The sequence below is a fragment of the Piliocolobus tephrosceles genome, chromosome 13 (assembly GCF_002776525.5).
Source record: "Piliocolobus tephrosceles isolate RC106 chromosome 13, ASM277652v3, whole genome shotgun sequence".
Classification (NCBI taxonomy): Eukaryota; Metazoa; Chordata; class Mammalia; order Primates; family Cercopithecidae; genus Piliocolobus; species Piliocolobus tephrosceles.
Window position 1 is genome coordinate 66467706 of NC_045446.1, and position 13774 is coordinate 66481479.

A 13774-nucleotide genomic window follows, 5' to 3' on the forward strand; every position below is an offset into this window, starting at 1 on the left:
CAGCTCCCAGTCCTAACAGCTAGTTCATTTGCTCACAACAAGTATTGATTGAGTCACTACTATGTGTTAGTTATTCCTACCAGTTAGAGTCACTTTAAGAAAAAAACAATGGGCCGGGCGCAGTGGCTCAAGCCTGTAATCCCAGCACTTTGGGAGGCCGAGACAGGCGGATCACGAGGTCAGGAGATCGAGACCATCCTGGCTAACACGGTGAAACCCTGTCTCTACTAAAAATACAAAACATTAGCCGGGCGAGGTGGCCGGCGCCTGTGGTCCCAGCTACTCGGGAGGCTGAGGCAGGAGAATGGCGTGAACCCGGGAGGCGGAGGTTGCAGTGAGCTGAGATCCAGCCACTGCACTCCAGCCCGGGCGGCAGAGCAAGACTCCGTCTCAAAAAAAAAAAAAAGAAAGAAAGAAAAAAAACAATGAATGAATATTGCTTCCCTATGCATGAATAAGGACAGCTTAGGAAAAGGTGAGAAACTGGATTATGAAAGACATTCAAGTGCTGATTCCACTTTTAGTGGCTTGGCAATTTGGGATCTCAGCTGGTCAAATGGGGATGGTAACACCTCCACCTCACGGAGCGGCTGTGAGGACTCTGGTGGAAGAGGCCTTTACACCAGGCAGGGGCTCAGCAAAAGTGTGTCTCCTCTCATGAGCAGCATCCTCCACACACCTCCCTGGGCAGGGAGTGGGAGTTTCAGGGATGAGGCAGGACCAGAGGCAGCAGGAGAGGGTCTGGGACATGCTAATACTTGCCTGACTTCCCCACTCGAGCTGGGATGATGCTTTACCCCTCATGTCCCCTGGCGTGAGTTGGCACCATCCCAGGGGCCAGTCTGACTTCTCCCACCAGGAAACCAGCAGGGACTCTCACTGCAGCCCACAGCTAAGGACCAGTGCCAGAGACCCTGCTGTTCAGAACTGGGTGGTGCTTGGAAGAGGCACCCTGCCCTGAGACTGATGATCCAGGGGAAAGGTTTACCCTCCAGAGGTGGCTGGACCCCTTGGATGAGTCAAGGAGAAGCCCTGACCAGGACCCCAAGGGACCCCTAAGAGGCAGCCTCCCAGCAAGAGGCTGACCTCACCAAGTGGTGTGATGCTGGCAGGGGTGGTGATAGGAAGGTGGGCATCAGACTGCACTGGGCATCACCACCAAGCAGACACTCCCCAGCAACTCCCCACACTGTCCTGCCCCAAACACACCCCCAAGAAGAATGGCTGCAGCTAGGGCACAGGGTAAATTAAAGGAAGTTCTGTAGCACACTCACCAGGAAGGCATCCTGAGTGCTCCCTCCTGGGAATAAAGAGGAAGCTGCAGGCCGGGCATGGTGGCTCACACCTGTAATCCCAGCACTTTGGGAGGACAAGGCGGGTGGATCACTTGAGGTCAGGAGTTTAAGACCAACCTGGTGAACATGGCGAAACCCTGTCTCTACTAAAAATACAAAAATTAGTTGGGCACGATGGTGGGTGCCTGTAATCCCAGCTACTCAGGAGGCTGAGGCAGGAGAATTGCTTGAACCCAGGAGGCAAAAGTTGCAGTGAGCCAAGATAGCGCCACTGCACTCCAGTCTGGGCGATAGAGCAAGACTCTGTCTCAAAAAAAAAAAAAAAAAAAAAAAAGATGGGCCAGGCGCAGTGGCTCACACCTGTAATCCCAACACTTTGGGAGGCCAAGGCGGATGGATCACGAGGTCAGGAGTTGAAGACCAGCCTGGCCAAGATGGTGAAACCCCGTCTCTACTAAAACTACAAAAATTATTCAGGTATGGTGGCAGGTGCCTGTAATCCCAGCTGCTTGGGATGCTGAGGCAGAGAACTGCTTGAACCTGGGAGATGGAGGTTGTGGTGAGCCGAGATCGCACCACTGCACTCCAGTCTGGGCAACAGAGCGAGACTTTTGTTTCAAAAAAAAAAAAAGAAGAAGCTGCAGTTGCCCAGCCAAAGAGGCTGCACCAAATGACCACCAAAGGGCTCCCTAAAGGATCCGAACACTCGCCTTGGAAGAGCAGGAGGGAGTGTGCTTTGTGCTGTAACCAAGGCAGACTGAGAATCAGGAGTTCTTGGTTCTGGGCCTGTGTTCGTTGTGGGATGTGGGCAGGCCCAATCCCTCTCTGAGCCTGAGACACCAAGGGCCCTTCTACCTCTGACTTCTATGTAGCATCAAGACTGGGCACCCAGATACAGAGGCCCCTTGGGGGACTTCAGGCTAAAATTTCCCTTACTGGTGCCTAGAGAGGAACAGGGATAAGATCAAGGTCATGCAACAAGTTGAAGACACTCCGATCATTGGGAGTGTCAGGCTCTAGAAGCCTGAGCCCACTCTGCTGGCCTCTGCTTTTGCCCTTCCCTGCTCCTGGGTTTTTCTGCAACAAATATTTGCAGTTTGTTACCATGGTTTTTTGTTTTGTTTTGTTTTTTTCTGAGACAGAGTCTTAGTCTGTCACCCAAGGTGGAGTGTAGTGGTGCAATCTCGGCTCACTGCAGCCTCGACCTGCCAGGCTCAAGCAATCCTCCCACCTCAGTAGCTGGGACTACAGGTGCATGCCACTGCTCCCAGGTCAATTTTGTATTTAGTAGAGATGGGCTTTTGCCATGTTGGCCAGGCTGGTCTCCAACTCCTGGGTTCAAGTGATCTGCCCACCTCAGCCTCCCAAAGTGCTGGGATTACAGGCGAGAGCCACAGCGCCCAGCTCGTTATCACATTCTGCCCACCCATCTTCATGGGCAGCCCCATTGCTGCTTACTTTTTGCTTCCAGGCACCCAGCCTACTGACCACAGGGCCCCTTGGAAGGCCTTGGTATTAATATTTTGGCCGGGCCTGATCCCAGACCATGTGCTGCTTGACCCACTGGGCCTTGCCTCTCCCTGGATCACTAGGTCGGCCTCTTGGCTGGCCTCCAACTGCTGGTCTCTACCTCACAGCAGCCATAGAAGGGCTTCTGGTACTCAAGTCTGCCCAGGTCCCTGCCTGACTTGGAACAACTGGAGACTTCCCGTGCTCTAAAACAGGGAGGGAACCTGACTTCTTGAGGGCCCAGGCACCTGAGTGGCCTCCTGATAGCTCCACATTAGCTTTGCTCAGACTCTGGGAGATTTGGCCCCTGCTGCCCTGTAGCTCCTGGGAGCAGTCCCACCATGCTGAGCCCATCCCTTTAGCTGCCTGAGGTCTTGCTATGCCAGGCAGCCTGGTGAGCCTGGTTTCTATTCACTCACTTGCTGTGTGACTTTAGGCAAGTCATCTCTCCTCTCTGTGCTTCACTCTCCTCTTCTGCAAAACAGAGTTAGTAATTCTAGTGTGACCCCACCAAGGCTGCTGTTAGGATTGGGAGGCTGTGCATGGAAGTACCAGCACAGTGCCCAGCCCATGGCAGTGTACCATGATCTGGTAAGGATCCTCTCAGAGTGCACCTGTCATTCAGACATTCATCCAAAAGGACAGCCAAGCCCCATGCCACGGGGAGCAATGTGAATCAGGTGCCAGGGTCCCCACCCTGGATGTGCTCTGGGTGATTCAGCAGAGAAGATGGGAGCAGGGACCCTCACTCACACAGTGTGGTCAGAGCTATGGCAGCCCAGAAGGGGCACCTAAGCCCCCATACCTTGGAGGTTCCCACTGAGTCATGGAGGGTTAGTAAGAGTGCGACAGTAGGATTGGCACAGATAAGGCATGAGGGCCAGGGTGAGCAGGGACCTGGGGGCCCAGAGCAGATCCGCATCTGCCAAGCAAACTAAGCAGCCTTTAGGGATGATGAAGGGGCAGGGAAGGGTTTAACAGGGGAGGGTGACCATTGGATCTGTGTGTGATGGAAATCCCTGGGTTGGGTGGGGGATGGATGGGGTGGGGAAAGGCACGGGCAGGCATGGAGGAGACAACACAGCCATCTGTGAGGAGGCTGGGACAGTGGTCCAGGCCAGGTAGATGGCAGGAGCTGAGAGGAGAGGGGCCAATGGGGAGGGCAAGAGGAGGCAAACGGGAGGGATTTAGGAGGGGAAAGGGATGGGATGACCTCCCACGTCAAGCACTGGAACCGGCCCTGAGCTACTAACCCATTCCGTGATTCAGGCAAGCCCCTCCCCCTTGGGGGCCTCAGTTTACCTACACGTGAAATAGGACATGGGCCAGAAAGTCCCTGGAGGCCCTCTCTACTCACACATCCTGTGGTTCTGTAAAGCAAGTGGCCTCCCTGCTTCTGGAGGAGGAAGAGCAAAGCCCATCCCCATCTTACCCCTCCAAGCCTCATCCCTGGAGATGGGACCCAAGCCCCAGGGCCAAGCGGGACAAGGGGTCTGACCCACCTAGGTGAGAGCAGGTAGCCGCGCCCCGGAGGCGGCATACACAGAGCTGCAGCGCCACCTACTGTCCATGTGGGAAGAGGCCACCAGTCCCAGGAGCCCGGCTGTGACCTAAATAAATCCCAGTGGACTGAAGCACAGCTAAGAAAGAGTTCCTACCTGGGCCCACTGGCCCAATTCCCTCCCCACCACCCCCAGGTCTCTCCAGATGGCTCGATGAATGCAAGATGCTTCCTTCTGTAATGGATTCTGACCACATCATTCTCTTGCTCAGAAACCTTTCATGGGTCCTCACTGCCCTTGGAGACCATGCTTGCTCCTTAGCTAGCATTCAAGGCTCTTCCCATCCGGGCCTCTGCTGACCTCTGATGCCCCATTTCCTATACAGCAAAATACTCACCAGCTCCTTGAACATTCCATGCTTTCCCTAGTCTTGTGACTTTGTATTAGGTTGCTGCAAAATTGCGATTTTTGCCTTTACAGTTAATGGCAAAAACCGCAATTACTTTTGCACTGACCAACATACATTCTTCTTCTTCTTTTTTTTTTTCTTTTTCTTTTTGAAATGGAGTAGTCTCGCTCTGTTGCCCAGGCTGGAGTGCAAGTATGCGATCTCAGCTCACTGCAACCTCCACCCCCCAAGTTCAAGCAATTCTCCTGCCTCGGCCTCCCGAGTAGCTGGGATTACAGGCACACCCCACCACGCCCGGCTAATTTTTGTGTTTTTTAGTACAGACAAAGTTTCACCATGTTAGTCAGGCTGGTCTCGAACTCCTGACCTCATGATCCACCCACCTCAGTCTCCCAAAGTGCTAGGATTACAGGCGTGAGCCACCGCTCCCAGCCCCCCATATATATTCTTGCTTCTGCTTGAAATAACTTTCTCTGCCTTCTTGGCTTAAAAAACCAGTGCAGGCCAGGCATGGTGGCTCACATCTGTAATTCCAACACTTTGGGAGGCTGAGGTGGGTGGATCACTTGAGGCCAGGAGTTCGAGACCAGCCTGGCCAACATGGTGAAACCCTGTCTCTACTGAAACAACAAAAATTAGCCAGGCATGGTGGCACATGCCTGTAGTTCCAGCTACTCCAAGGTTGAAGCAGAAGAATCGCTTAAACTGGGAGGTGGAGATTGCAGTGAGCCGATATGGTGCCACTGCACTCCAGCCTGGGCAACAGAGCAAGACTCCATCTCAAACAAAACAAAAAGTGCCAGAGCAAAGTCACCTCCTCCATGAAACCTTCCTTAATATACCTTTCTCCCCAAGTTCACTACTGAGCACAGAGCCTGCTCTTGGTAAAAGTTCAATCCCATCTTCCTCTGGGTCCCCATAGTTCCTGTGCTGTCTTTTATCCCCGCATAGGCCAGGAATGTTTCTGTACCCATCTCTTGCTCTCCCCAGGCTCTGAGCTCAAGGGAAGAGACTGTGTGTGACCCACTGCTTCTCAGTGTAAGGTCTGGTGTTCAATAAATTTGCATTTATTAAGCATCTCCTATGTGCCATTGGACTAGATGTTTTCCTGTGCTTTACCTCACTACAGACTTAGGTCACCTGAGTTGAACATGGGAGCCTTGACCACTTTGTTCCTGCTTTTCCTGCCAGCCAAAATACCTTGCGATGAGCTTGCCACATAACCATGGGTGGCTCACTGGACTTTCATCTGGGCAAAAAGAAGGGTGTGATGACACCACTCATGGCTCCTTCATCTGGGACCTACCCAAGTCCCACGGCTTTGCTCACACGCATCTGATCCTGTTGTGCCCAAGATGCCTGCTCCCATGCCTGGCTACCTGCTGTAGCTGCTCCAAGCCAGGATCCTGGCAATCTGTCATCTTAGATCTTCAGCTCTGGGCTGGTCTTCCAGGTGCCTCTGCCTCCCAAGGAAACCCAAAGAACTCCACCAGAAAGGTAACACCTAAACGAGCAGCAGTAGGGACTGTAGGAGTCCTCCTGCCTGCCCCCTTGTTATCCAGAGTGCACAGAGGGGCACTGACTTGCCTGAAGTCACACAGGGACTCCAGTATTCCAATCCTTGGCCTTAAAAATCACTGCTATCCACTGTTACTTCTATCTAAAAGCCCTAGAGAAGTTTCAGGAGACACTCAAAGGGCCCTTGTCTGGTTTCCAGGCTGACCAACTCTAGTGGAGAAAAAGCTCACTCACTGAGCATACCCATATGCCAGGCATATAGAATCCTTCAACGGAGGGATCATTCTCCCCATTTTACAGAGGAAGAAAGTGAGCTCAGAGTGAATGAAAGACTTTCCCAGTTCACATGTCTGCAGTAGAACTGGGGTTCTCAGGTGGTCTTGATCACCATGCCCAGCTCCCTTGAAGGCTGATGCACACAGATTAATTCCAAAGACAAGGCAGCAAATAATCAGATACAGGCTTTGGCGTTCTGAGACCCTGAGGGAGCAGGGAAGACTTCCTGGAGGTGGTGAGTGGGGCACTGAGCCAGGCCTTGGAAGAGGGTCCAAGCTGGACCAATGAGGAAGAAGGGTTTGGCAGGAGGGAGACATTCCCACTGCCATCACCTGGATGCAGGCACTGTGACCTCTGCCTACAGCCTCCTCACCCATTCCCCTGCCACTCCCCCAGTCCCCTTCCTACACCAGTCAGAGCGGCCTTCCCGGAAAGCAAATGATTGGCCAGTCAGGGTCCTGCTTACAATCCCTCAGAGCCGCCCATCCTCCAGCATGGTTTTCCAAGCACCTGCTCGGGACAATCTCCCCACTCTCCCCAGCCCCATCTTGAGCCACTACACCTTGAACTCAGTGTTGTGACAATACACAATATTTGGAATCTCCCCAACTGCCACCCTGTTGGTCTTTGCATATTCTGTTCCCTCTGTCCATCATATCCGTTCACCTTTCAGAGCTTTGCTGAAATGCCTCCAGGACGCCTTCCCTGAGCCCCGGATTGAGTGGGGCACCCTCCCCCAGCCCCCACCTTGGGTCTGTGTCCGCCTGCCTTGCCCACGCCCGCCCCCCAAGGCCCACGCTTGTACCCTCGGGCTGCGCAGGGCGAGGGTTTGGGGGCGCGGTACTGACTGGTGTCCAGGCCTCTCCTCGCAGGGTTCCGCGCGTGGAAAGGTGGACCGCGGCTAGAAGACGCGTTGGAAAGGCGTTTTCTGCCCCCTCCGGGCCTCGGGAATATTTATGGACTGCTGGCCGGGCAGGCGGGGGCGAGGCTGCCCGGCGGGCGGAAAGCGCCGCGCACTCAGGTCCCCTGCTGTCCCCGGCAGGGGTCGGCGCGTGCGGAAAGCGGCCCCGAGCCGCCCAGCCTCCGCCCTTGCGCAGCGGAAGAGGAGACGACCGCAGCCTGGAAGCGAAGAGCCCCCAGCTGTTTCCTTCCACCAGGGCGAGCAGGACGGAGAAGTGGGAGGGAGCCTGGGAGAGAGGCAGGTGTTGCGCTCACCGGTGCTGTCGGGGCGGCAGGCGGGGCACCGCACCCTCGGAGTCTCGACTCTGCCCACTTCACAGGCAGAAAACTGAGGTGTTCCCATGGCCAGAGCTAAGAAAGGCGGTGCTGATTCCTGGGCCCCAGCTGCTCACAGCGCCCTTCAGCATCCCAGTAGGCGGAGGGCAGCTCAGTCGTAGGTGACCACAAGAATCACGGGGACAGTTAAAATGCAGATTCCAGGGCCCCATCTCCCAAAGATGCAGTAGGTCTGAGATGGGACCCGGAAATTAGCTCTTTAAAGCAAGTAAATAGTCCACATGTTGCGAAGCACTGGTGAAGAGATGTTTTGGAATAGGAAGCTTCCCCCTCGGCCTGGTTAAAACAGAGAGCGGGGACTTGGAAGGGACGGACTTGGACCCTGAAGCCCAGGCTTTCCTGCTGGATGACTAACTTCTCTGTGCCTTGATTTTATCTTGCCTAAAGTGAAGATAACATTCAGCCCACAAAGTTCTGTAAAATCAAAGAGATCTGAGTAAAAGTGCTTTACTAATTTCACCACCACCATCATTATTATTCACTGTCACCGCCCATCCCCTAGGTAAGAAAAGAAGCCATTCTGAACCTGTGGGGTGATGAGCTCAGATGCCACCACCTCTGCAAAGGCAGTCCTGGTTATTCGGGAGGAAGCACTCTTTCCTTTGAACTGCACACCACTCCTTCACCCCCATTTGGTGCTCCTTTTATGTGCCCAGGGCTGACTCTGCAGTACAGGTGCCATTTTTTCACCAAAATATGAGCTCCACCTTTGGGGCTCCTCAAAGTCAGCAATTATGTCAGAAAGGCTGCATGGAAGAGACCTGAGTTCAAGTCTCAGGTCTGTCATTTACTGAGAGATCTTGAAACCGCCTTTGCAAAATTATGACTGAGACAGTGAAAGAGATCTAACTTAACTGACTCAATTTTGCTTCTAACTTCCAAGCTGTCCTTGTTCATTCCTAAGCATAGATTGAACTATCTTTGGGAGAAATATAGTTTATAGTTTATTGTTTAAACAAAGATGGTAACAGACCTTTCCCAAAGCAGACCTCCTTCTTGCCTGGGGGTTAGATTGCTTTGGTAGGACTAACATTAGCCACAAGATTAGGAATTATGGTTTAGGAGTCATGCAGCTGAAGGATACAAGATTCAGACCCTCTGTAACCTGCTCTAAGATCTGTGCTTCAGATGTTTTGCAGACCCTGCACTTGATGGATCAGCTGGCACCACCCAGATCAATTAACTGGCTCATCTGATCTTGTGGCCCCCACCCAGGAACTGACTCAGCATAAGAAGACAGCTTCCATTCCCTATGATTTCATCTCAATCAGCGCTCCTGGCACACTGGAACCACCAAGTTATCCTTCAAAACTCTGCTCCCCAGTGCTTGGGGAGACTGATTTGAGCAGTAATAAAACTCTAATCTCCTGCGCAGCCGGCTCTGCCTGAATTACGCTTTCTCTATTGCAATTCTCGTCTTGATGAATTGGCTCTGTCTAGGCAGCGGCCAAGGTGAACCCCTTGGGCTGTTACGATCTCAGTAAATGTAAACTGTCCCCGTGATTCTTGTGGCCACCTAAGAGTGAGCTGCTCTTGGCCTACTGTGATGCCAAAGGGCGCAGTGAGCAGCGGGGGCCCAGGAATCAGCACCGCCTTTCTTAGCTCTGGCCATGGGACCACCTCAGTTTTCTACCTGTGAAGTGGTCAGGAAGGCTGTGGGATCTTAGTCAGTGCATCCACCTCTCCAAACCTCTAACACTTTAGAGTGTAAAGGTTTAAATGGAATAATGTCTATAAAGTACCGTAATATCGATCACTCAGTTGGCCTAACTTGAATAAAACAAATACAAGCTGGGGAGACTGAGGAAGGCATTGCAAGGAGTGGCTTTTGACCTGGGCTTTTAGATCCAGGAGTCTTAACAGGTAAAGAACTGGTGGGGAAGGGCCCCTCTAGGCCCTTTTCCATATTCTGGTTACGGTCTCTGTTAATGTTTATAAACAGAGACTTCCTGCCTGAAATGTGTTGTTGCTGCCCATTTAAAAATTGAACTAGAATAAAGATAGCAAGTGGAACTCACACTATGGTCTTCCCTGAAACCAACTGAAACAACAGTAAAGGGATTTATCATAATATTGGAAACCAGACACGGCCAACAAAGAATGGTAACTGATTAAAGCCTAAAAGGCAATAAAGTTGAAAATCAGCCCAATTTACACTGTTAAACCCCCAAATGGTTCAGGAATTGGTTGTACCAGGTACTTTTGGAAAGTGGATGGATCAGGCCCAGGGGGAGGCTAAAAACAGAAAGATTGCTTGGAAGCAATCAGATTTCCAGATACTCTGTCTCCTGGCAAAATATTAATACTCCAGACAGGATATGTAGAACACTTCAGGCAGGAGATTGGTGGAGCTTTTCTTTTGACTAGCACAAAAGAAAAGACGTGGAATGGCCCAACTAGATCCCTGTGCACAGCGCCAATCATGTTCAGAGGGTATCAAATCTGTTCTAGTGTCTCATTCTTAAATGTGAACAGACTGCAAAGGATGAGTAAGCATTTGAGAAAAGCCTCTAATTAAAAAAGAAGTCAAAACAATAGTGGGAAACAACAAAGGAACTTAGAAGATGGCAACTATGCAAAAAGTTAAAGACTTAAAACTGTAATTAACATCCTAAGAAATAAGGTATTGCTACAAAAAGCTGAAGACTGAAGACTTAAAAGAAAACTATAATTAATGTCCTAAGAGATAAGATATTGCATCCATAAACAAGAATGGGATGCTACAAAAAAGAACTCTTGGAAATTAAAAATACAATAGCCAAAGATGAAAAAAACTCAAAAGAATGGTTGGAAGATAAATTTGAGAAAATATAGGGAAAAGGAAGAGACAGAAAACAGCAAAGACAAGTTAATTAGAGGGCTACTCAAGGTGATTAAACACCTAAATGACATCAATTCTAGAAAGAGGGATTAGAGAAAATGTCTGAGACTGAAATACATGAGTTTCAGACTGAAATAACCCATTGAGGACTCAGTACAATGTATGAAAATAGATTCACACCAAGACATCAAAATTTTAGAATCTTGATAACAAAGAGAAGATCATAAAAGTTTCCAGATAGAAGAGTAAATAAGAAGGCTTCATACAAAGGATTAAGAATCAGAATATCATTGGATTTCTCAATAGCAAGATGGGAATTAGGAGACAATAGAGAAATGCCTCCAAAATTCTGAAGAAAGTTATATTTCCATCCCAGAAAGTTATATTTCCACCCAGCCAACTGATGATCATGGGTGAAGAGAGAATACATTTCTAGTCATGTGAATTATCTTTGCAGGCTTTCTGAGGAAGCTTCTAGAGGGTGTGCTTCAGCAGAAATAAGGGAGTTAACCAAGAAAGAGGAAAACATGGCATCCAAGGAAGAGAAAATGTAACAAAGAATAGGGGCAAAAGAATCCCCAGGCCATTCTATTCTATTGTGCAATAGAAGACAATTCATCCTAATGGGACATGGTGGAAGACTCTGGGAGGGACTTCTTCAGGAAGATGAAATTGGTAGACTAGCCAATGCCTTTAAACATATTGAAAGGAGAATTGCATAACCACAATTGTTATGCAGGGAAGGAAAAATAATTACAGAATACTACACAGCCCAGTTGTCAATAGCATGTCGCCTGATAATGAAAACATGAATGCTGTTCCAATCAAACTTGTGATACTAAGAGGAAGTAGGGAGACACAAAATGCACATGTGAGTGTGGAGAGAGTAAGGGAAAAGAGAGAGAGAGAGAAAGAAACTGAAAAATCAAGAAGTAGCAGTATAAGCAAATAATTTAGAGTGAAAAGCAGTAGCCTATGTCAAGCAGAAAATTTGTGTGTGTGTGTGTGTGTGTGTGTGTGTGTGTGTTGTGGGAGGGGTGCAGGGGGATTGCTGCTTTCCATTACGAGCCTTACAGACTTTCTAAACTGTACACATGTACAACTAAATATTTAAATTGCGTAACAACAGGCCCTTAAGTGAGAGCTACTCTTGGCAGGAGGGCAGTATTTTCAGCAGAAGGCCCAGCTGGACACTGGCCAACTCAGCAAGGCTAGCAGGAGAGGAACATTCTGGGGACACTGGGATGCTAAGTTAGCTGAGTAGGTGGAACACAATTCATCCATCGAGGGCAAATTCAAATGCATGGCTTTGAGGAGCCTTCCATGCTCCCCACAATCTCATGTGATGTTTCCTTCCCCTTTCCCCTGTATCCCACTCTCATTACTGTGATCACGTCTAGCTTTGACTGTAGATATTTTGTCTGGTCTCATTTCTCCAACCAGGCTGTGAACTCCCCAAAGAAAGTGAGTTTAGCCTAGTGACACAGAGAGACTGCTCAATAAAATATCTGCTGAATGCATGAATGGTCAACACCTAGTGAGGGCCAGGCACATATTTACTGAGCATAATGATACGTAAGACTTACTGAACAGAAAAGGTCCTCTTCCTTAGAATCACTTTAATCTATGTTTGGGTACAAAGCTAGTCCTTGACAAATGTGCATTGCCTTGGTTGAGTGGATGTGGCCTCCTGGATTCCCAGCCTGTTGTGTGATTTTGAACAAATCTCATAGCCTTTCAGAAAGATGCCAGGGTTTCTCCATTAACAATAGAGAAAAAAAGGGTCAGAGAATGCTTCCTGGGTCTCGGAGCTGTGACTTGAGAATTGAGTGGGGGGAGAGGAGATGGCAATGGTGATGCACAATGTGCACCTGAGGATTCCTAGGTGTCCAGAAGACCTGCCCCTGGGGTGGGCAGGTGGAAGGGAAAAGTAACGGCTGATGAAAAGAGGATGCAAAAGAGGTCTGGGTGGGAGGAATGATTCTTCCCCAGCATCTCCCTTCCAAAACCACTCCTGATCACTGCGCCTTGGCCCTGGCATCCAGCAGCCAACTCTGCTGAATCTGGAGGGGATGTTTGGGTTAGATTCTCCCTATCTCCTGAGATGGAGTGAAGTGGGTCCCTGGCCCATGTCTGCTTTCCTCTGGTTGTTGTGTCACAGGAGATAATGGCTCCAAGGGCTCCAGCAGCACTGCATGGGACATTATTAGATCAGCTAGCCCAGAACATCTCCAAATTCTAGATTTTACCAACTGGTAAAATTTAAATGAAGAGGAGGTGACCAGCGTAAAGTTACCAGCTTTTTAAGTTTGCTTTAAAAAAAAGGAAAGAACATTAAAAAAAGAACTATCATGATGTTCTGTTTCTTTATCTGGGAGGTGGTTCCATGGTGTGTTCATTTAGTGGTAAAGCATCAAGCTGTACATTTAGGAGTGTGATTATTCTGAATACATATTAGACTTTGTGAAAAGTTACTCAAAAACTATCATGTACTAGGCCAGGTGTGGTGGCTTACACTTGTAATCTCAGCACTTTGGGAGGCCGAGGTGGGCAGATTACCTAAGGTCAGGAATTCGAGACCAGCCTGGCCAACATGGTGAAACCCCATCTCTACTAAAAATACAAAAATTAGCCGGTATGGTGGTAGGCGCCTGTAATCCCAGCTACTCAGGAGGATGAGGCAGGAGAATTGCTTGAGCCCAGGAGGCGGAAGTTGCAATGAGCTGAGATCGTGCCACAGCACTCCAGCCTGGGAGACAGAGCAAGTCTCCATCCTCTGTCTCAAAAAAATTTTAAAAAAGAAAAACTATCCTGTACTATTGCACCACTATTTCATCTAAAATTTTTTTTTTTGATGCAAAATGGGAAAAGCATAATCTCAGTAAAGTCCAGTTGGTCCTTATGAAAAAGTAGTGAATAGTGAACGGTAGGTGAAATTACAATAGCATGCTTTACATGTGTGATAGTAACATTCTAGGGGAGAAAACCAAAAGCGTCATTTCACAACGTTACTCACATATTGGTTTTTGTGAATTGAGGGATTCAGATGCTAAGTGGAATCCTGTAAATAGCTTGTTCTTAAGCTTTCTCATAGTTGTTGAGAAAAATTCAGTTTCACTTGGTCATCATAAGGCAAGTGGAAGCCACA